The sequence below is a fragment of the Delphinapterus leucas genome, chromosome 8 (assembly GCF_059928025.1).
Source record: "Delphinapterus leucas isolate spDelLeu-1000000601 "Yukka" chromosome 8, BTC_Dleu_Yukka2, whole genome shotgun sequence".
Taxonomy (NCBI): Eukaryota; Metazoa; Chordata; class Mammalia; order Artiodactyla; family Monodontidae; genus Delphinapterus; species Delphinapterus leucas.
The window spans coordinates 3,485,970-3,507,351 of record NC_143136.1 but is presented as its reverse complement, the minus strand read 5'-3'; the positions used below and the strand labels follow the sequence as shown (position 1 = coordinate 3,507,351).

Sequence of the window (21,382 nt, the reverse complement as noted above, 5' to 3'; positions counted from 1 at the left end):
AAATACTTGTTTGTTCTGCAGTGAAATCCATTAATAATACCTTATAACTAGGACAGTTTTATGCCCCCTTTCTCCACCTGGCTATTTATAGCGAAACCTATTTTCTCTGAATTAAAATGCGCCGGTTACCATTAACACCTGGACCTGGTTTAACTAAAATGACTAGAATTTTTGGCTTTAAAACATGATTGATAAAGATTGTGGCCATTCTGTAAGACAAGGAGAAAAGAGGTGAACAGCCTGACTTCCGGGCTTGGGGGAGGATGGTGCACTGCCATGGTACCATTTATTCAGACTGGGGAGCCAGTGGGTTGGTGGGGCAGGTTAGGGAACAGGGAGGAGTTCAGTTGCCTTCTGAAAGTGTTGTGTTTGAGGTAGCTGAGGGCTGCCCAAATGGAAAGATCTAGCAGACGTTCAGACACATTGGCCTACAGTTGGGAGTCATCTCATTCGGGGATGGTCGGGGCCACCTGTGCCCATGAGGTCTCCGAAGGAGATCAGGAGAGTGGGGTGCTGAGGATGAAGCGCTGGGGGCCTTGGACGGACAAAGGGGAGCAGAAGTTTGACCTGGCACACACCAGGAGCCAGGGGTAGAGGAGAGCCATCCAAACTCGGGAGGGAAGCTGGCAGTGTCTCACGCTGCAGAAAGACCCAAAGGGGCACAAGTAGAAGGATGTCACTGGGACCTTGCGGTAGGGAGTTCCCTGGTGACCTGAGCCTGAGGGTTCAGTGAAGGACCACGGTGGACTGAACCTCAGGGGGCCAGGAGTGGAGATGGAGGGGCAGAGGTCAGGGTCGGGCTTGTGGCGGGGACCCTGGATTCCTATCCTGCATGGTTCTGTCCCCGCGTGGTTCGCCCGCCCAAGGCTTTGCCGATGGCTGCCTTTCAGTCCCTGACTCCACTGCCGATCCCCTGGTCCAGCTACAATGGTTCTGCCCCGAGCTCTGAAAGCACCTTGGTTTTCAGACCAGTTTGCTGCTTCAGGCAGCATCCCCTGCATCTCCTGTTGGATACTCAGACCTACTGTCCCCACAAGGATCACTTCAAGGCAAAAGGCTGTTCTAGGAGCTGAAAATCTTGGTAAAAATCATGACTGGACTTTACCGAGTGCTTGTTACAAACCAGGCCTTTTACTTTCACCTTCCTGACAGTGCTGTGAATAGGTGTGGTCAGGGGAAAAGAAAACAGAGACTGACAGGTCACTGGCCAGAGGGTGGGCACCCCTCTTCCACTAACAGACAGCCCTGTAGGAGCGGATGTCCAGGGACCGGGGTCTGGTGATGAGACAGCATGTTCAAGGGCATCAGTGCCGCCTTTGGGAGAAACAAACTGCATTCTGTACAAGGTTCAGAAGCTCCGAGGAAGCTGGGCTTCATTCTATTTAAAAAGGAACTTTCCAGCAAGTAATGCTGCTCAAAAACTGAATGGACTTCCTTGAAGGTGTGAAGGTCTGGTCTCTGGGAGTGTGTTTTGCTGCCTTCTTTGAACTTTTTTGTTTGAATTCTAGAATTTTGAGCATTTTATAGAATTTTTAAATTGATAAATTTTAGAATTTGATAAAATATCATTTTATAAAATAATCCATTCTAAATGCACTTTTTCTACCCAGTGGCTTCATGGTGTTCTATCTATATTTACCACCGTTTATTTCCTTCCGCCCCTATATCCCTCTGCTATAAATAATATGGAGACAAACATTCACATTCAGTTATCTTTGCCGGCATCTCTGGTCGTGGCTGGAAGTGAAATCACTGGGTTCGAAGGATGTGAGCATTTTTTGGAGCGTACTGATTTTCATGCCCCCTTGATTTAGTTTTCCATTACCTTGCAGAGTTTCATGACAGCCAAGAGCTTCCATTCATAAAATTGCATGTAGGGTTTTTTCTGGAAACTAATAAACGACTTGAGGGTTATCATCAGCCCACTGCACTGTGCTCACGCTGAAAGATTTTTAAGTTTCTCACGTATCGTAAAGAACGCATACAATTTTAATTATTTATGAAGCATTTAAATAAGCTTCTTACTGTTAAATAATGCAGCATTTCTTATTGTGGAATAAACTATTTACTGATGCTTTTTTAAGTTAACGAAACTAAAGTCTAAGGGTTTCAAATAAACATTAAGGTAAAACACAATAGTAATTTAGTTTAAAAAGAAAGAAATGCTAATTTTCTTATTTACTGGAGTGAATTGTTCTGATGTTTTTATATTTTGGAATAATTTTAATTTAAGAGCCTGTGATTTTGAATAAAACATATAAATAATGTGTAATCTACAAAACATAGGGATCCTGACATTTCTCCCAGATTTCAGAGTCAGCATGGGAATCCACTCTTCTCATAAGAATGAGTTGGTTCCCAGAGATAGCTGCAACTCAAAATATCTTAGTCTGATGCCTTACTGATTATCAGCACAACATTTAAAGGAGGGTTTTTATTCTGAGTAACTCATTTCCTGCCATGAGACTGCCAAAAGGTACTACAAAAACAAAGCAAACATATTCTCTTTTTAAAAAACTTTTCTTTTATATTGGACTGTACTTGATTTACAATGTTGTCTTAGTTTCAGGTGTACAGCAACAAATATATGCTCTTTATAAACTTAGTTAGTATTAAAACTCTGTAGAAGCGGTCTTGTGTGTTTGTAGAGGGGGGTTGTTCGACATCCTTCAGCAGGCTGAGTTGGCTGGTGCAGCAGAGAGAATTCTGCCCCCAAGCCTGGGTAGGTGACACCATCTCCCTGCGGCAAAGGGGGGCAGGCAATCCTTACTGTCCAGAAGAGCTGGGACAGCGGTCAACTCTCGGGGTCTTCGGGCCCGTTCTTCCCCTGGGGCTTGATTTACAGGGCTGCCTCTGACGCAGGGTTTCCATGGCAACTCACCTGCTGCTCCCGTGGCCCCTGACCCCGTGTGTCTCTGGTTCAAGGTTCAAAACACACAGGCGCCAGGGCCTTCCTGGTGGAGGAGCCCCCAGGGTCCGGCCACACCACTGACCAGGCACATGACTTGGGGCAAGTTATCTCGCCTGTTTTTGCCTCCACGACCTTACTTGGAAAATGGCTGTAATTCAGGGGCTGTGGTAAAAATTAAATAAGAGAACCCAGGCCCGCGACAAGCTCTGGAGTCGGACTCCTGTCCCCCACGTCGAGCACTCGCTGGCTGTGTAAGGACATCGCCACCGCCTGGGAAGCAGGGCAAGCAGGGCACAGCCGTTGTTACTGCTGTACAGGTACTGGGCAGTCCCTGCTGACTGGCCCTTTATTCCTCCGGCCCCTCGGGCACTGGGAATTTTCTCTCTTATAGAGATGGGGCGGGCTGCGGGAAGGACGGGCAGGAGGCCTGGGGGCGGGAGGCAAGCCCGGCTGCTCTGCGGAGGCCACAGAGAGGGCGGAGAAGCTGTCTTCCTGACGTCATACATAGGAGCACGATTCATTCACGCGCCCGTCGCCGTCCAATGTGTGGTACCCACGGTTTCCACCTGGGATTCACACGGACCTGAAACCACCTAACCAGGAGCCGGGGAGCCGTGTTTGTGACACCGGACTGGCCTCTCAGCCTCCCCTCCTGCCCTTTGACCCTCCGACCGTGTGTTTCGCCCCCACGCCCCGGTCCTTCTCCTCTGCCCCGTCCCAGGCTGTTCTCTGTGCCACCCCGGCCACACTTATGGCGTTAACACCCCTCACGATGTCTCCACGTCCCGCCCTGACCCCCCTTTGTACTCAGCCTGACTACCCAACATCCCCGGCCCCCACCTCTGAGGCTCTCCATCTCCAACCAGCCGCTGCCCCTCCGGTGTCTCGCGTCCTTACCCGCTCACGGCCACCTGAGCCAGGACCGCCCCCCCATGTTCCTCCCACTGTGGAGGTGTGAACACGGCCTGGCTGAGGCCTGCTCACCTCACGTGGTTGCCTTGGTAGCTTCCTAGCCTGTGGGCTTCCCAGACTGACCCCCGCCTCAAACCGGTCTTCATCTTGGTGTCCCAGGGATCCCTAGCAAACACAGACCTCACGCCACAGTCTCCCTCTTTACCACCCTTAATGACTCCCTGTAGCTTCCAGGGTAAAGTTACAAGTCTTAGGATAACACCAAGGCCCTCTCAGCCTCCCCTCCCCTCCCCTCCCCTCCCCTCCCCTCCCCTCCCCTCCCCTCCCCCTCCCCTCCCCTCCCCTCGCCTCCCCCTCCCCTCCTCTCCCCTCCCCTCCCCCTCCCCTCCCCTCCCCTCCCCTCCCCCTCCCCTCCCCTCCCCTCCCCCTCCCCTCCCCTCCCCTCCCCTCCCCCTCCCCTCCCCTCCCCTCCCCTCCCCTCTGCATTCTTTATTGTCTTTCTTAAGGAAAGAAATTAGTGCAACCTTGGTATCGAATGCTCTGAAAAACGTTTTAATGGCCACAGAATATGGCACTGAGGATGTTCCATCATGTCTTCGTTTTCCTGTTGTTGGACTTGGAAAGGTTTTTTTACAGGTTTTTTTTTTTTCTCTCAGTTGTGAGTAACATTGCAGTGAATGTCTTTAAGAGTAAATATTGTTTTGTACTTCAAATGATTTCCTTAAATTAGAATATTAGAAGTGCAAATATAGATTTTAAAAGTGAAAACATGTGTGAGAACCCTGATATTTGTTTCAAGCTGCTTTCCTGAAAGGCTGTATCAGTTTACGTTGGCATCTGTGTTGTCTGAAAGAAAGTGTCTTCCTCACCACAAGATTAAGTGCTGTGCTTATTCTTAGCCTTTGTAAATTTGAGAGCTAAAAGCTGGTGGCTTTTTGATTCTTCGTTTTTGGAAGTTCCTTTTCAAATTGCCAAAACACGTCTTGGAGTGTTAGTATTTATTTAATTTTTTTGTTTTTTGGTGATTTGTAGGTTGCTTATTAACCCATTTCACAGCTATTGCAAATATGTTTTCTCAGTTGAGATTAGGAGTTGAACATCTTCCTCATTGCCTGAAAGAAACATGCCTACCCAGGTGCTTGATAGCCCTAAAATAGGTCCTCCACTGGGCTTATCTTATGAGATGTTGAAGCCGTCACAGTACTTTGATCACGTGAATGAGAGCAGAAGGTTGGACTTAAGTGGGACCACAAAGATGACTCCACCTCTGGTAAATGCATACGCACACTCCTCTCTTTAAAAGGAACACAATCCCTTTAAACACCGACTGGCTGTTCCATCACATTGTTCCCTAGGAAACAGTTGCTGACGAACAGAAGCCTACAAATTCTCCTCAGCTTCCACCCCTGTGTGAGATGTGTCTGCTGGACACAAAGCCTCGCTCACCACTGCCTGGAGAGTGGGCTTGAGTCAGCTTCTGGCACGAGATCACGAGAGTCTGGACAGATCTGAATATTAGACACTGAGCCATTAACAAAAACCAGCTGGGAGGAGTACGTTTCCTGTGTTCTTGGACATTTGACAAATGGTGGTAGATGGTTGTAATTCCAAAAGGGAAAAACTAACGCATAATCTAAGGATGATTTGTCAACTGGGTTTTTTCACCGAGAGGAAAAAGTCTGAAATGTCCCCAGTAAAGCTATTTGCCGTTGTTATAACGCAACTGGCAGGGCAGAAAGCGGTGTTGTTGAAACGGAGATTGCTCTGTTCTAGGTGTGGCTGCTTGGCCGTGTGACCTTGGACAGGTCACTTGTCAAGACTGGAATAGTGACATCTGCTGGAAGCAGCAACCAGGCCAGATCATGTCTGGAGGCCCCTTCCAGCTGTGGTTTGAAGAAAGAGAGAAAACATTTGTCCGATGGAGGCAGGGATGGGGTAGGAAAGAACCAGGACTGTGGGGAGGGCAGCACAGCTGAGCTCCTGGTGCGGCCCTGCGGCCTCGAACCTGTGTCAGCTGGAGTCCATCACTCAACTCCCAGCCACGGGTTCCGCACAGATGCCCGGGAATAATAATACCCACCTTTCAGGGCTGTTGAGGCTTAAATGAGATAAACCCATAAAATGCCAACGCAGCATCTGACACAGTGTTCAGTGACCATCTGGTGAAGGCTTGGGGACCACGTTCCTGCCGGTTCTGCGTCCTGGGCTACATCCAGCTGCACTGCCCCCTGGTTACAGGACGTTGACGAGCCGCTCACCCCGTCTCTGCCTTGGTCCCAAATCGGAGAGTGGGATCCTTTCTCTTGATGGGGCTTTTGTGAGAAATAGCAGAATAAAGCACATCAGGCATTTCAGTAGCATCTGGTGCACAGTGTTATCACTTGTTTTTATCATCAGCCTCATGGAGAAATGTTTCCTTTGAGAGTCCAGCGGAGGTGCTGAGCATAGCGCACGGGGGCCAGGGGGGTGCTTACGGCGAACCTTCCCCTTCCAAGGTTCCCGTCCACCCCCTTGTTTTATCTGAAGAGACTCACAATATCTTCAGGTCGTATATGGAGAACCAGTCCATTGCATCCAAAAAGGGTCCCGGGATCCTGAACTAAGGGAACCCCTTCTGGTTCGCGTGGCAATTATTGCTGTAACACTGGTATCCCCCCTTGCAAGTGACGAGCAGTGAACTTGTGTCGGCTCGTGGTGTCAGCCGAGGACCGTGTAACACATGCACTGCTCACATACCCTGCAGGTGGTAGTGGGTGGTTCTAAGCTGCCATGGAGGTGCAAATCCAAGAGCCGGAGACTTTCCACATCAGTTCGGGCTCCGAAGCACTTAGCCTCAACCTATGAAAACAAACCAGGCACCGCCCGTGGTCCCACGAAAGCTATTTTTTTGTCACACGTCAGAAACCCAGGATGGCACAGAATAGATTCTCTCTCGCTGTTGGACACTTAAGTCAGACACTTTCCAATCAGAGGTGAACCACCGCAATGACATTTGTGTTGAGTCTTTTGTATTCCCACGACAACCACAGAGAAATGCGGCAGGAAGAGCTGGGGGCAGGGGAAGGGGCCGGTCCAGGGGGCCCTGCCAAGGCTCAGGGGCTGCAGTGGGCCGCCCGCCAGCTCCTTGCTCCTTCCCCGCACTTCCATGGTCCCCTTGGAGAAGCTGGCCAGGGGCTAGGGCCCCTGCTCAGTACAGGCCTTACATGTGCCTGGGCATGCGTGTGCGTGTTTCCCTTGTGAAATATCTTAGACCACCTCTCTAAGTAAATTACAGTTAGAGTGACATGAATGGCCGGTGTGGCAACATTTTTCTTAAGGCTTTTTCACTGTGCGCCAGGTTGAGAGTTTCTTCTCCTCATTCTAATCTCTGCAGCGGTATGAACGGTACTGTATTGGGTCCTCACAGTTTCTAGAAGTCTACGGAAGCCCACAACAAGCAGCTCAGTCTCAGGACATATAGTCACTGATGGACCCTTTACAGAGGAAGGGTCAGTGCCCTCCATTTCTTGTCTTGTTAGTGACTTTTTATATGTGGTAGACAACATAAAACTTCTTAAAATAGAAATGGAAAATGTGGTTCTTAGGCAAGAGAGTTAGACTTTTGTGTTCAATGAGAAATTTAAGATTTGAAAAATAAAAAATTGAATAGAAATCAGAGGTTTAAAAATTCTTAGGTATCCATTGTGATCATATTACTTGTTCAGACTGGAAAGCAGAAAATTTTCTGCACCTGCACAACACAGATTTTATCTTGCCCTTAAAAAAAAAATTGACCCAAATTTAAGTTCGTTTCATATTTGGCTTATTATTCTGCTTACTCTAAGAGAGTACCTACTTTATCACATATTGAAATAAGACCTTACAAATATCTTAGAATTGATGATATGTATTTTAAAGTATTTCCCTTAGCTTGAAACTCTAAACAAAACCTTGCAATGTGATTTACCTTGTATTTTCAAGGATTGCTATAGCTAAGCCAGAAGATACTGACTTTCAGTGACTCTAGTAAATAGTTACAGTCTTTCATTTGTTCACAGAGCATGATGAAATGCTTTTACAGTCGGTGGATTGTTCAAGCTTTATAGAGTAAGAGGAGACGTATCAATGCGTGTATGTTCCATCGGGGGGACAGAAGAGTGATCTTGTTTCTATATTAACTAAAACTCTGACATAAATGAGCTTGTTACCAAAGTTCCTCAGCTGAGGGTTGGGTCCTCTTTGATTACAATTACCGCTACGTTTTTATAAATTGTCTTCGTGGAAAAAAAGAAACATGGAGATTCAGTCTCAAAGGTTTGAAGTCAGCACCAGGAGGCAGTCTTCTGTCGCTGGTCTGTGGGATGTAAGGGCGATGGTTGAGTGGCTGGTGGCAGGACGACAGGCCGGCATCTAGAAGGCTTGGTGATGTCTGGGAGTTTAGTTTGCCCTTTGCCCGGCTCTCAGAGGGAAGCCTCACAGGTCTCACCGGAGGGCTCTCCTTCCCCACCCCTCCCCGCTGGGAATCACTTCTTGTTTCCTTAGAAACACAAAGCTGTATTTTCTGTCTGCGCCTGGGGATATTTTCATTGAATGTCATGACACTCGCCATGACAATTAATTACTTATTTGGCAATTATTTAACATCAGTCTTTCCCCCGGAGGTGTGCCTGCTCCTTGCTCACTGTTACGTCCGTGGTCCTGACCCGTGGCAGCCCTCACCCACACGTGATGACTGACTGAATGAGTGGATGAGAAGACTCTGCAGCAGTGTGGGGGGTGGGGTGGGCACTGGGGACAATTCTGATCATTCTGAGGAGTCACGCTGAGGCCGGGTTAAGGCAGTGGCCCTGGGGGCACGTTGAAGTGACATTAGGAGAGGAAGCCGACTCGGTGATGCACTGCCGGCGGAGGGGGGAGAGCACCAACCTCGCAGGGGCGGGCGTTTACCGATGTCAAGACCTGGCAGCACATTTAGTCCTTACAACAGCCCAGGAGGTTGTGACTTACTGCCTCTCCTTCACTGATGAGGGAACTGAAGCCCAGACACATTAGAGAAAGCTTTCTTGGGAGGCACTGGCTGGTAGTGCCCCCTCGGAGGAGGAAATGCGGAGGAAAGACCCTTGGAGGCGACACAAGTTCCGTTTTGAATACGTCTCGAGCTTGAGGTGACTTTGGGACCTCCAGGTAGAGATGTCCACCTGGCAGGTGGGCTGAAACTTGGATAAGTCAAGAGAAAAGAAATAGAGACCTGGTGTTGGGGGACATCTGGGTCACAGTCAAAGTGGTGGGGCTGAGAGGGGACCTTACAGGAAAGAACTCTGAAGACCACCCAGGAATCCATGTCCCCCAGGAGAGTGGTTGAGGATGTAAGCACGGTTGTGTGTCTACTTTATTTTCTGTGGCATTCAGAAATAGGCAATATGATCAATAAAATGCAAAAATTACTGTTTACTATTTGCAGGATGGTTGATAATATCAGTTAGAGAGATGCACCAAGGCATGAATTTGGGGTAGTATTATTTTCCCTTTCAAAACATAAAAAGAAACCTGGTATTGGTGATCAATCATGTGATCATGTGATCAGTCATGTGACTTTTTAAAGCAAAAATTAAGGAAGAAAAAGAACTGTATTCGACATCTTGAAACACCCAGAAGGATTCTTAACTTTGGGTCCAATCATCCTCCAAGGGTCTTTGTTTAGATTTCAAAGGATCCCTGAAATTGGATCAGAAAAAAACAGCAGCATTACCTCCAATTATGAATGTAGCCCCAAAACTTTAGAAGTGTGTGTGATTTCATCACCAAGGACCAACTTTTTTTCTTTTTTTTTTGTGTTACGCGGGCCTCACTGTTGTGGCCTCTCCCGTTGCGGAACACAGGCTCCGGACGCGCAGGCTCAGCGGCCATGGCTCATGGGCCCAGCCGCTCTGCGGCATGTGGGATCTTCCCGGACCGGGGCACGAACCCGTGTCCCCTGCATCGGCAGGCGGACTCTCAACCACTGCGCCACCAGGGAAGCCCGGACCAACTATGTTTATGTCAGTTTTCGGTGGTTGCAGACAGCTGTGTCGATATTATGGTGGATATGAGCTCTTGTCACTCGGTACACGAAGAAAGAAGCTCGTATTTGGGCTGGTTATTAAGCTGTTGCCTCTCTGCTCCAAACCTGGCTTCTTCCCAGCCCTGTGATGCTGGGGCTGGAGCCCTACACACCTCATCTCCCCGGGCTCTGCCCAGGCCCTAGAGGGCAACTGTGAGGCCAAGGAAGGAGACAGGACCCACTCCTCCCTGTCTGCCTCCTGTTTCTGTGAGCATCACCCCAGCAATGGCCTCCACCCAGGCAGCCGCCGTCGGTTCCATTTCTAGTATTTTTCATGCTCTCAGAAACTACCGTCATGGAGCCCCGTAGGAGATTCTGGAGCACAGTGCCTTCCGAGCCTTTGGGGTACGCTAACCGAGCCCTTTGTTCCCCCAGCCATAGCTGTTCCACAAAGTATTACCTCTGTGTTACCTGAGTCCCCTTTGCCATCTCGGTCATCCAACATCTGTATTAAATTGCCCCTATTAATAGAACTGGTGTAATTTCCTGTTTTCCTCTCTGGACTGTGATTGATACGATATATCACAATTTAAAAATATATTTTGATAATATATTTCAGAATAATCACTTTCCTTTGTAACCCTATACACTTTGTTTTAAGCACTTAAAAATACCATTCTGGGACTTCCCTGGTGGCTCAGTGGTTGGGAATCTGCCTGCCAATGCAGGGGATGTGGGTTTGAGCCCTGGTCCGGGAAGATCCCAAGTGCCGCGGAGCAACTAAGCCTGTGTGCCACAACTACAGAGCCCGCGTGCCACAACTACTGAGCCCGCCTGCTTAGAGCCCAGGCTCCGCAAAAAGAGAAGCCACCGCAGTGAGAAGCCCGCGCACCACAAAGACGAGTAGCCCCCACTTGCCACAACTAGAGAACGCCCGCGTGCAGCAACGAAGACCCAACGCAGCCAAAAATTAATTAATTAAAAAAAATACCATTCTGAGAATGGCCACAGGCTTCACCAGCCTGCCAGGGGCATCCATGGTACAAAAGTAGGAAAGAAGTGAAAGTGGTGGGCAGCCTAATTAATTTCAGTTTCCTTTTAGGTTTAAAAGCCTCTAGGAACAAAAGGCATAAAGGTTTTTTTTCATTCTTCCTTTCTTTTCAAATAAAGTTACGGAGAAAAATGAAATTCTGTGTTATTTTCCCCCTTTAAAAGTAGTACATGCATAACAAAATAATCACTGGAAAATAGAAGGAAACAAAAAGCATTATAACATAAAGACAACCATGGCTCTATTTTGATTTATTTCCTTAAGGTCTTTGTTGTTTATTTTTTCATAGATGTTATTGGTGTGTGTGTGTGTGTGTGTGTGTGTGTGTGGAGTGTGTGTGCACTCAACATTGTCATAAGCATTTTGCATTCTATTACATACTCATCACAGACACCATTTTTATAGCCAGAGGGATGCCATAAAGTAGGTATCCCAAGGTCGATTTGGCTACTTTCTTACAGTGTAAAACTTTTAATATAAATTATTTTTTATTGTGGTAAAATACACGTAACATAAAATTCACCTTCTTAACTATTTTTAAGAGTACAATTCGGTAGGATTAAGTACACTCACACTGTTGGGCAACCATCACCGCCATCACCGCCATCCATCTCCAGACCTCTTCTCATCTTCCCAAATGGAACCGTATCCATTGAACACTAAATCTCATTCCTATGTCCGCTCCAGCCCCTGGCAACCACCTTCTACTTTCTGTATAAATTTGACCATTCTAGGTATCTCCTGTGAGTGAAATCATACAGTATTTGTCCTTCTGCATCTGGCGTATTTCACTTTGCATAATGTTTTCAAGGCTTCATCCACGTTGAAGCATGTGTCGGAATTTCCTTTTTCTAAGGCCCAGTAATATTCCATTGTATGGATACACCACATGTATTTATCCAGTCAGTGGACCCTCGGGTTGTCTGACATTATTAAGCCAACATGAAACCTTTAGCGCAGGCCCCTTGAGAATGCTTGCCGGTGACCATCAAGAGGCAGCCGCTGGCGTCCGACCCTCTCCCAAGTGTGTCTGTGTCTCCCTGCTTTCTCCCGTTCTTCACTGCCTACTCCCCTTTGCCTCCTTCCAGAGATAAAGACGCTGAAATATAGAGACAGTTCTATTACATTTTATTTTAAATGTATTTTAAGTAACCGTTGAATATTACAAGTGAAAACTTTGAATATTTTTATTCAAAACTCTTAGTTGCTTCACTGTGGAACAATTTCTTCTTTTTCAAAAATTGTACCATAAGAGAGTCTCTTTGCCCAAAAAGAGAAGTTCTTGGGCTTTTATTGCCTAATACCATTCTTTGCAGACACAGTCAAGTCCAGCCATCTGGAGCAGAACGTTCAACTAGGAAGTGACTGGGTGCCTGAAAGACAATAACTGTCCCAAAGTTCAGGCCACTTGTTCTAGAAAAGTAATAATGGTTGCTCCTACTAGAGCCTCACGACTTAGAATTCCAGTTAGTCTTCCAGTTCCATGGGCTTATTAACAAGCTCATGTATTTCCCCTGCACCAGGGTGTGCCCTGCAGGCTGTGGGTTCCGGGCCGCAGACATGCAGGCTGAGATAGAAGCCACAGTGGGGTGGGGCCGGAAGGCAAGAGGGAGGGGCCCTTGGTCTGGGACAAAAGTTAATTCCCACATCCCTTTGTAAATGGTGACTGGTTACATTAGATTTAGGTGAAATGCGCCTTGAGTACTTTGTAACATTGTGCATTTTGTAAACCAAGCGCTATGCTCACAGCCAGCATTTTATTTAAATATTGATTATGAATAATCACTCATTTAATCCTTATAAATGGTATGAACTGGTGCCATTGTTACTCCTATTTGACAGATGAGGAAACCGAGGCATAGAAAGAGGTTAACTGGCCCAAGACCAACAGCAAGTTCTAGGCAGGGGCGCGGCTTCCCGTCCATGCAGTGTTGGCCCCAGAATCTGAGTGTCATCCCTCCACAGGGCCTCTCCCTGCAGAAGACAATTGTATGGTAACACTCACAATAATAAACTTTTCACTGACTTCAGTACTAATCTTTCTTCAAGTCGCTTTGCCTGTTTATCTTTTATTGGTCAAAATTAGATTGTGGCCTTTAGGCAAGAGTGTCTTGTTCTGAGACTTATAATTTCTTTCCTTTCAGGGGCTTTATCAGGTGACTGACAACAAATTCTCTGTTTACTGTATAGGCAGCTTTAATGCTGTTTAAATGCCAATGAGGCTGGTGTCCTGTCCTGTATTGTTATCGTGCAAAAGCACAAACCCACAGAGCTGCTGAGTCCTTACTACTTCCCTAATTGCAGAGTATCCGATTTAAGAAGAGATGGCAGACCAGGGCCAGTGTAACATTATAACGATGGGAGTTCTGATGTTCAGACAGGATAAAGAAATCGGCAATAGAACTACTGAAAAGTAGTTATACTTTTTGTAACTACTTGCAGGTCTGTACATAGCTAATCCAAAAAAATCAGTCTAAAACTGAGAGTTCAATGAAATAATTGGTGATGATATAAACAAAAATCCATAGCAGGGGGGAAGGGTGAGGGAAAGGGATAGTTAGGGAGTTTGGAATTGACATGTACACATGGCTATATTTAAAATGGATAACCAACAAGGACCTACTGTATAGCACAGGGAACTCTGCTCAATATTATGTAGCAACCTAAATGGGAAAAGAATTTGAAAACGAATAGATACAGGTATATGTATAACTGAATCACTTTGCTGTACACCTGAAACTAACACAACATTGTTAATCAACTATACTCCAATATAAAATAAAAAGGTAAAATTAATTAATTAAAAGAATATGTTCAGGGAACAAGTTTCCCTACTTCCAAAAAAAAAAAAATCCATAGCATTCCCATATGCCACAATAATTTTTTAAAATAATGGCAAGAAGATAAGATCCCATTCAAAAGAGCATTTAGGAATAAAGAAATATGTAGGACCTATATGAAGGAAGGTATAACAATACACTGAAGGACATAGATTAAAAAGTGGAGAGAGAGATACCTTGTTTCTGAATTAGAAGACTCGGTATTAAAAAGATGTTAATCCATCCCAAATAATTTATAAGTATAACGTAATTCAAATAAAATCCCAGTTTAGGGGACAAGGTTGGCTTAAAGTTAAAAGCTAACTTGGAAGAATAAATAGTCAGACGAGCCAAGAAATTCTTGCAAAAGAATAATGAGGATGATTTTTAACTTTTTTGTAGCCTACAGGTTCTTTGTTCAAACAAAATCCTACTTCCCTGTTCAAACACTTTCAGTGGGTCCTTTACTGCCTCCTGAATAAAGTTCAAGTTCCTTAAACTATTATATAAAAAAAGAGCATTCAAACAATGTCTAAGGGTATTCTGAAAAGCAATAAAATTCCCACGAATCCGCCACTTAAATAGAGCAGCTCTTTTGTTTACCGCGTTTCCTTCCAGTCTTTGTCTACATTCGTACATTTGTACAGAGTTGTATTCACAATACACTTGTCTAAGGACCAACGATGCCAAAAGCTTGGCTCTGGGGAGATCAATAAGCCCAAAATTCGGGGCTCGGAGGAGGGGAGGTTCCAGAAAGAGGGCAAAGCTCCACGTGCTCAAAAATGCTGACACTAAAGCCTTAAACCTAATCCGAGCCAATTAAGTGACTCGGGACTCTACCTATGGCTTTTCTAAACCTGTATGTAAATTGTAATTCCAGAGTCTCTTATCTGCAGGAAAACTAATCTGTGTTCTTTAGAATAACAGGCAGAGTGTGTGGCAGGTGCCAGCCTGGGGTCCCACCGTTTATCTGCCACCTGCCTGGTGGCTGCGTCTCTCCTGTGTCACGTGGGAAGCTGAAGAGGTCACAGGAGTTGCCGGAAACTACAACCTAGTAAGCGACAGAGCAGGGATTCCAACGAGCTTTTCTCCCAAACCTCTGCTTTGGAGGTTTGAGGACTCTTGTGCTGTGCTGACTGTGCCGGCTGCTCGCGCCCCGGCTCTGGCTTTGCGCTCCATCATTTGCCCCTTTTTGATTGGGCCTCTTCCCAAAGGGTCAGGAGGCAAAACTCAGTTCTTCGACCTTCTCACTTACGACGTTCTTCCTTCCAGCCCACCTCCACCATTACACCCTTGGTCTTGGCATGACTGTACATCTGAAATCTCAACCTCAAACTTCCCACCCTGTGGCTCCCACTTCCTACCTTTCAGTGTTTGGTGCTGACTTCCTTCCTGACTACAGCACTAGCCCTGCTTTTGAGTTCTTACTTGAAAAAAAAAGAGGGCTACGGACATTAGAGAACGTGTTGAATTTTTTTTTTTTTTTTTTTTTGCGGTACGCGGGCCTCTCACTGTTGTGGCCTCTCCCGTTGCGGAGCACAGGCTCCGGACACGCAGGCTCAGTGGCCATGGCTCACGGGACCAGCCGCTCCGCGGCAGGTGGGATCTTCACGGACCGGGGCACGAACCCGTGTCCCCTGCATCGGCAGGCGGACTCTCAACCACTGCACCACCAGGGAAGCCCGTGTTGAAATATATCTGTGTTGATCATTATTTCTGTGCATGTTTAGCTGTGTATTTGTTGAGGTGACTTGTCTGTGTAAGTTGATAAGTCAGTGTCCTTCTACAGTGTGAGTGCCTTGGATGGAGGCTCAAACCCTCTAGATCAGGGGTTCTCAACAGGGTTCTCTTTCCCTCCCAGAGGACATGTGGCCACGTCTGGAGACACCTTTGGTCATCCAGGTAGGGTGCAGAGCGTTACTGGCATCTAGTGGGTGGAGGCCAGGGATGCTGCCAGTCACCCTCTGATGCCCAGGACAGCACCCCAGCAAAGAATTATTTCACCCAAAATGTCAATAGTGCCGCTATTAAGAAACCCTACTCTATAGTTATATTAGAGTTTCCTCATAAAGTCTCACCCCATATTTAATACAAACGCCTCAACAGAAGTGGGGATAAGAGGAAGGGGCTTCAGTGTAATCTGAGTAACTAAAGTCAAACCCACGGGTCAGAAGAGGCGTTTGGAAAATCTATAATGGGCTTAGGGAACCACGCCCTTCCATTAAGGTAGGCGGGTCGAAGCTGCCCAGTGAGGTGGCAGGTATAAAGGTGCCTTTAATTGACCTCTCGGCTGGCACTCAGAGGTGACGTGGTCAGGAGTGGCTATTTGATCTCCTGCTTTTCCAGAATTTCCACTCTCACGCTAAACATGTCTCTCCAGATGGCTGTTCTTCGCTCTTCCTTAAACTTCGTCTAAAATCTTCATTTTTCAAAGGTGAGGCTTTTATGTTCTATGTTAAGTCCGCTGGAGAGATATCTGGTTCATATGGATTGATGATAAAAAAGGTGCCCATAATCTGGTACTTTCCTGGAGGCTAACAGTTGATGACTTTTCTTTGCCCTCTGTTTCAGGGGCTAAAATGCAGAGGGGAAAACCCGTATTTTAGGGTGTGGGCATGTGTTTTTAGTGCTGTGCTAAAGTGTGTTCCAGTCTTTATTTTCCTTTAGGAAACTTCATTTTCTTAGAAGGATTATTTTAGGGATGCTCTTTTAGAAATTTCTGTACCTTAGGTTGGAAGGTTGCTTACTTCTGATATTTCTGTCTGTCCTGAAGTCAGGCTGTCTTCAAGTCAAGCTGTTTAGTGGGAGTGCCTGGATTTTAAACCTTTGAATTCACCCTATGTGCCCTCAAATTTCCCTGTTTGCTATGGGTACTGTTTAAATTTAGATTATAAACTCCTGTGTTCCCCACACTTCCTTTCTGTGACTGACATTTGTCCATCACCTTTGTAGCCTGATGGATTTCTGGAGTTTTCAGCCAGCAGGGTAGAGATTTGTTTCCTGGCTCCGATTGTTAGGCACATTCTATCTCTCCTAGAATGTTAAACTCATAGGCAAGATTACTGAGACCGGAGCCAAAGAAATCGGTGAGAATCTAGAAGAAATTTTGCTTCTGTTTTTTAACCATCGTTTTATGTTCCTAAATATATTTTGAAGCGTTTCGTGTATTTCTTGTGGGTGTTCTGTTAGCTAGTGAACGCAGTTGTTGAAAGTAAAGCCTATTTTCCTTATTTTACTATCAATTCTGATCAAAAGTTTCTTAAATGGACTATTCTGAGTACATATATAGGTATTTTTTCTTTGCATTAGTGTTGACTTACAGGGACTTTTCCAAGTCTTTTCCTATGTGATTGAGAAATATGTAATGGATTTGAGTTGTTTTGTTCTCAATATTTTTAGAAAATAATTGGGTGGTATTTGCAGTGTGTTGTGTTCATGAAAAACAGGACTGGTTTTCCTAAGAGGTGCTTTATTGGAGGTGTTTGTGGCCATTTCCTTGGACACAATATATGGTGGGGTGGGGGAGGTTTCTGTGATCATCTGGTCTGGTCTTAAGGGTCAACGGTTCTGAGGAATGGATTGAAAAAATGGCTACATCCCTCCCCCCTCCAAGATTGCTATGGACTTATTGCTAGACACTTTTGGAGATGAACTTAATTCCAGAGTAAACTAAGTCAGAAATTATTTTAAATGTGGACAGATTTTACCCTGCGGCAGCATTATTGGGCCTTCTGGAGCCCCGTGGAAGGGCTCTGGGCTCAGGTACTGAAAATAGCATCACCCTGGCTGTACCAGAGGCGGCTGTCTGGTGGGTCCTTCAGTCTCTGCTCCTCCCAACCTTCGTCGTCCCTTAGTTCTGTGTCCACAGTCTCTGCACCAGGACTGTGCTTCTTGTTATCTGTCCTCTCCTGGCCACTTTGGTTTTCTCACCCCCATTTAGCTCAGAATCAGGCCAAATCCTGAAAGTCCAGAAATGCCCTCACCACTGTCCCTTAGTCAACAGTCTCCCACACGCCCACCCTGTTTTAGCTCAATCTCCGTTAACTCCCACTTTCCAGCCTCCAAACTGCCTCAGGTCTCTTCCATCCTTAAAAACAGACGGACACATGAACAAATCTCTCCCCACCCAAAGCCTTCTTGATTCTGTCTTCCTCCGAGGCTGTGACGTGCCATTTATTTTGTGTGCATGAACCATTGAAAATGCTTAAATGTAGAATTTCAATAAGAGGATACAATAGCTGGTGTTTTTCTAGTTGCAAATTAAAGCCTTTCTCGACCCTGGCCTCTTCACTCCATCTACCTTAACACCAGTATTCACGCCAGCCTTCTGAATAGTGGCTTCCAGAAGGCGCCTCTGATTTTCTGTTTCCCTAACGACCCGTCGTCTGTCTTGGCTTGTTCTTGACACTCTCTTATTCGTTAAATGTAGGAGTCCCCAGATTCCTTCCTTCAGCCTCTTTTCTGTTACATGCATGCTACCATTTTTATCACCACCTTAAACCGGTTCATACTTCTGGTGCCAAAGTGCCTGCTGGACACCTTCCTCAAGGCTTTCTGCCCCACTTCAAGTTCAAGTGCAACCAAAACTCAAGCTCATCACCTTCCTTAGAAAATCCAAAGGGATTTTCAAAATATATACTAAATGGAAAAAAAGTGGTGAATTGCTGCGTGCCAGGTAGTTATGCAAAAAAAAAATCCAAAAGTCATGCCGTTTTAAAAAGAGAGTTTCTATTCTCAGTTGCTACCAAAAATATAACATACTTAAGATCAATGAGAGTTAATGATAAACTATCAAAGTCCTCCATTTTCCTGGGAGAATCATCCATCCATCTGTGAGGCGAGCATCTGCTCCCTTTTTTTTTTTTTGCTGTACGCAGGCCTCTCACTGTTGTGGCCTCTCCCGTTGCGGAGCACAGGCTCCGGACGCGCAGGCTCAGCGGCCATGGCTCACGGGCCCAGCCGCTCTGCGGCATGTGGGATCTTCCCGGACCGGGGCACGAACCCGCGTCCCCTGCGTCGGCAGGCGGCCTCTCAACCACTGCGCCACCAGGGAAGCCCCTGCTCCCATTTTGGAAGAGCCCACTCAGAGTCTCTGGGGAGAGTGAGGACTCAGTCACAGGCAGCGGTGTGTATGAAGTATGTGGCTGTAGGACACCCAGCACAGGGTGGGTGCTCAGCAAGCAGGAGCTGTCTGTATGCTAGAAACCAGCTCTCTTGCTTTCTAGCCACTCTTGCCCCCAATATTTCTGTCCACTGGAGGCAGGCAGGACCCAGGCCCGAGTGTCAAGTTCACCGTGGGCCTGATCTGGGCCAGCTGACTGTGGGGTACAGTTTTCTCTGTGAATGGCAGGCAGGGACTGGCTCCCTCATTTGATGTTCCTACCAGTGCCCTGGGTCATACCAGGAGAGCGAGCTACGGCCTGGACCTGGGTACGCGCACTGCTTTGCCAACACCCTTGGAGCAGGAGATGGGGTTATTGGTCCAGGTTCAGCCCAGGGAGACAGCCTGTCTGGTGACTGTCTGTTCCCAGTGAGGATCCCTGGGTGGCTGGGGGGAGGGAGCACCTCTGTGTCAGGCAGTGCGCCGGATGCTAAGGGCTTGGACTTTTAGCAGGGACTTGGGTTAAAAACCTGACTTCACTCTGCCAATGTGCATCTGTGGACGAGTTATACAACCTCTGTGGGCCTCCGTGTGTGTACACCTGCCTAGACCTCGTTTTATTGTACTTCACTTTATTGTGTTTCAAAGATACTGTGTTTTTTTACAAATAGAATGTTTGTAGCAACCTTGTATTTAAGAAATACGTTTCATAAGGCTATAGGTGCCATAGACGGTGATTCCTCTGGTGGGTCTGGGCAAAGTCAATTAAAAGCCTTCTAGAAAGGAGCCACCCTTCTACACACCATGAAGCACATTTGTGATTCACCAGAAGAGGTCACGATATCAGCATTAACAGAAGTTGGGGAGAAGTTGATTCCAGCCCTCATGGGTGACTTTGAGGGGCTCAAGTCTTCAGTGCAGGAAGGGCTGCAGATGTGGTGGGAGCAGCAGGAGAGCTAGAATCAGAAGTGGGGCCTGAAGATGGGACCGAATTGCTACCATCTCATGATAAAGCTAATGACAGGGATTTTGCTTCTTGTGGATTTGCTATGAAAGTGGTTTCCTGAGATGGAATCTGCTCCTGTGAAGATGCTGTGAAGATTGTTGAAATGTCAACAAAGGATTTAGAATATTTCATAAACTGAGTCGATAAAGCAGTGGCAGGGTTTGAGAGGAAGGACTCCAAATTTTGAAAGAAGTGCTACTGGGGGTAAAGTGTTATCAAACAGCATTGCGTGCTACAGAGAAATCGTTCGTGAGAGCGAGAGTGACTCGATGCAGCGAACTTCATTATCTTATTTTAGGAAATCACCCCAGCCGCATCAGCTTTCAGCACCCACCACCCTGATCAGTCAGCAGCCACCAGCACAGAGGCGGGACCCTCCTCCAGCAAAAAGATTACGGCTTGCTGAAGGCTCAGACTGCACCAGTGTGGGCCCAGGGTCTTTATATAAAGAGCTGTGAGGTCAATGACAGGTTCAGTTTTCCCTTCTTTAGGTCAAGATCCCACTTCTAGCAGGTGTACTCTATTTCCAGCCCCTTCCAAGCTGCTGGGCAGTCACTGACCTGCAAGCACCTAGTCACCGTTTAAACCCAGGGACTCTGTCCTGAGAGGCACCTTAGGTTTTGTGGCAGCTTCTGTCTCGGGCATCCCTAAAAGCCACCATGGTTGTGGTGCTCTGAGCCCTCTCAACAGAAGTGTAATGTCGAAAATCTCAAAAGCAGTTCTCTGACGTGCAATAAGATTACATGCAGGAACTTAATTTCTTAAGGGAGCCCGTAGAAGAGAACAAAAGGTAAGTAGAATGATCTAATTGTGCTCTGGGAACCTCAGACTCATAGCTAACCAGCAAATGCCACAACATGTAACCACTTTGGGGTCGCACCCAAACGTGGTTTACTGGTCTTCGTGGTGCTGGGCTGCTTCTGGGTTCACCAGCTTTGCCTCCTGCTGTGGTCGGTGCTGAGTGCTAGAGCAACGGAGACAAACCCTTCCAGGATGTAGCACAAGGTAGAGGGCGGGCAGGGGAGGGCACAGTGGTTCCTGGCTGCACCCCTAGTTAATAACCCACACAAAACCAGTTTCCGAATCCCAGCCATAACAGCTGTTTTGCATGAACGTGAATCCCCAGCCATAATGATTACAGCGGAATAAATATCTCTATGTTGCTTCTACAAACAGTGAGCTTACATGTATGTTATAACCTTATATGGATCCTTCTGACTAATATAAAAACCACTTCATATTATAAAGCTGGTTCATGAAGTGATTACCCAGATTTGCGCGGCACCTTTCAGTTTACAAAGCATTTTAGACAGGCACACCTCGGAGGCCCTGTGGGCTCGGCTCCAGTCCACTGCAGTAAAGTGCTTATCACAATAAAGGGAGTCACACGAGTTTTACGGCATCCCAGAGCATATAAAAGTTACGTTTGGGGGCCTCCCTGGTGGCGCAGTGGTTGAGAGTCCGCCTGCCGATGCAGGGGACACGGGTTCGTGCCCCGGTCCGGGAAGATCCCACATGCCGCAGAGCGGCTGGGCCCGTGAGCCATGGCCGCTGAGCCTGTGC

At 46.8% G+C, this 21,382-nt stretch overlaps 1 protein-coding gene across 1 annotated transcript in view; it reads left to right on the top strand.

Moving 5' to 3' along the window:
- Positions 1 to 16,050: 16,050 nt before the first annotated feature.
- Positions 16,051 to 21,382, top strand: part of LRRFIP1 (LRR binding FLII interacting protein 1) — a 94,158-nt gene continuing 88,826 nt past the window's right edge. Inside the window, exon 1 of the mRNA XM_089916158.1 lies at positions 16,051 to 16,146. The gene's annotated coding sequence lies outside the window, so the exon portion shown is untranslated. The remainder of the gene's footprint in view (positions 16,147 to 21,382) is intronic.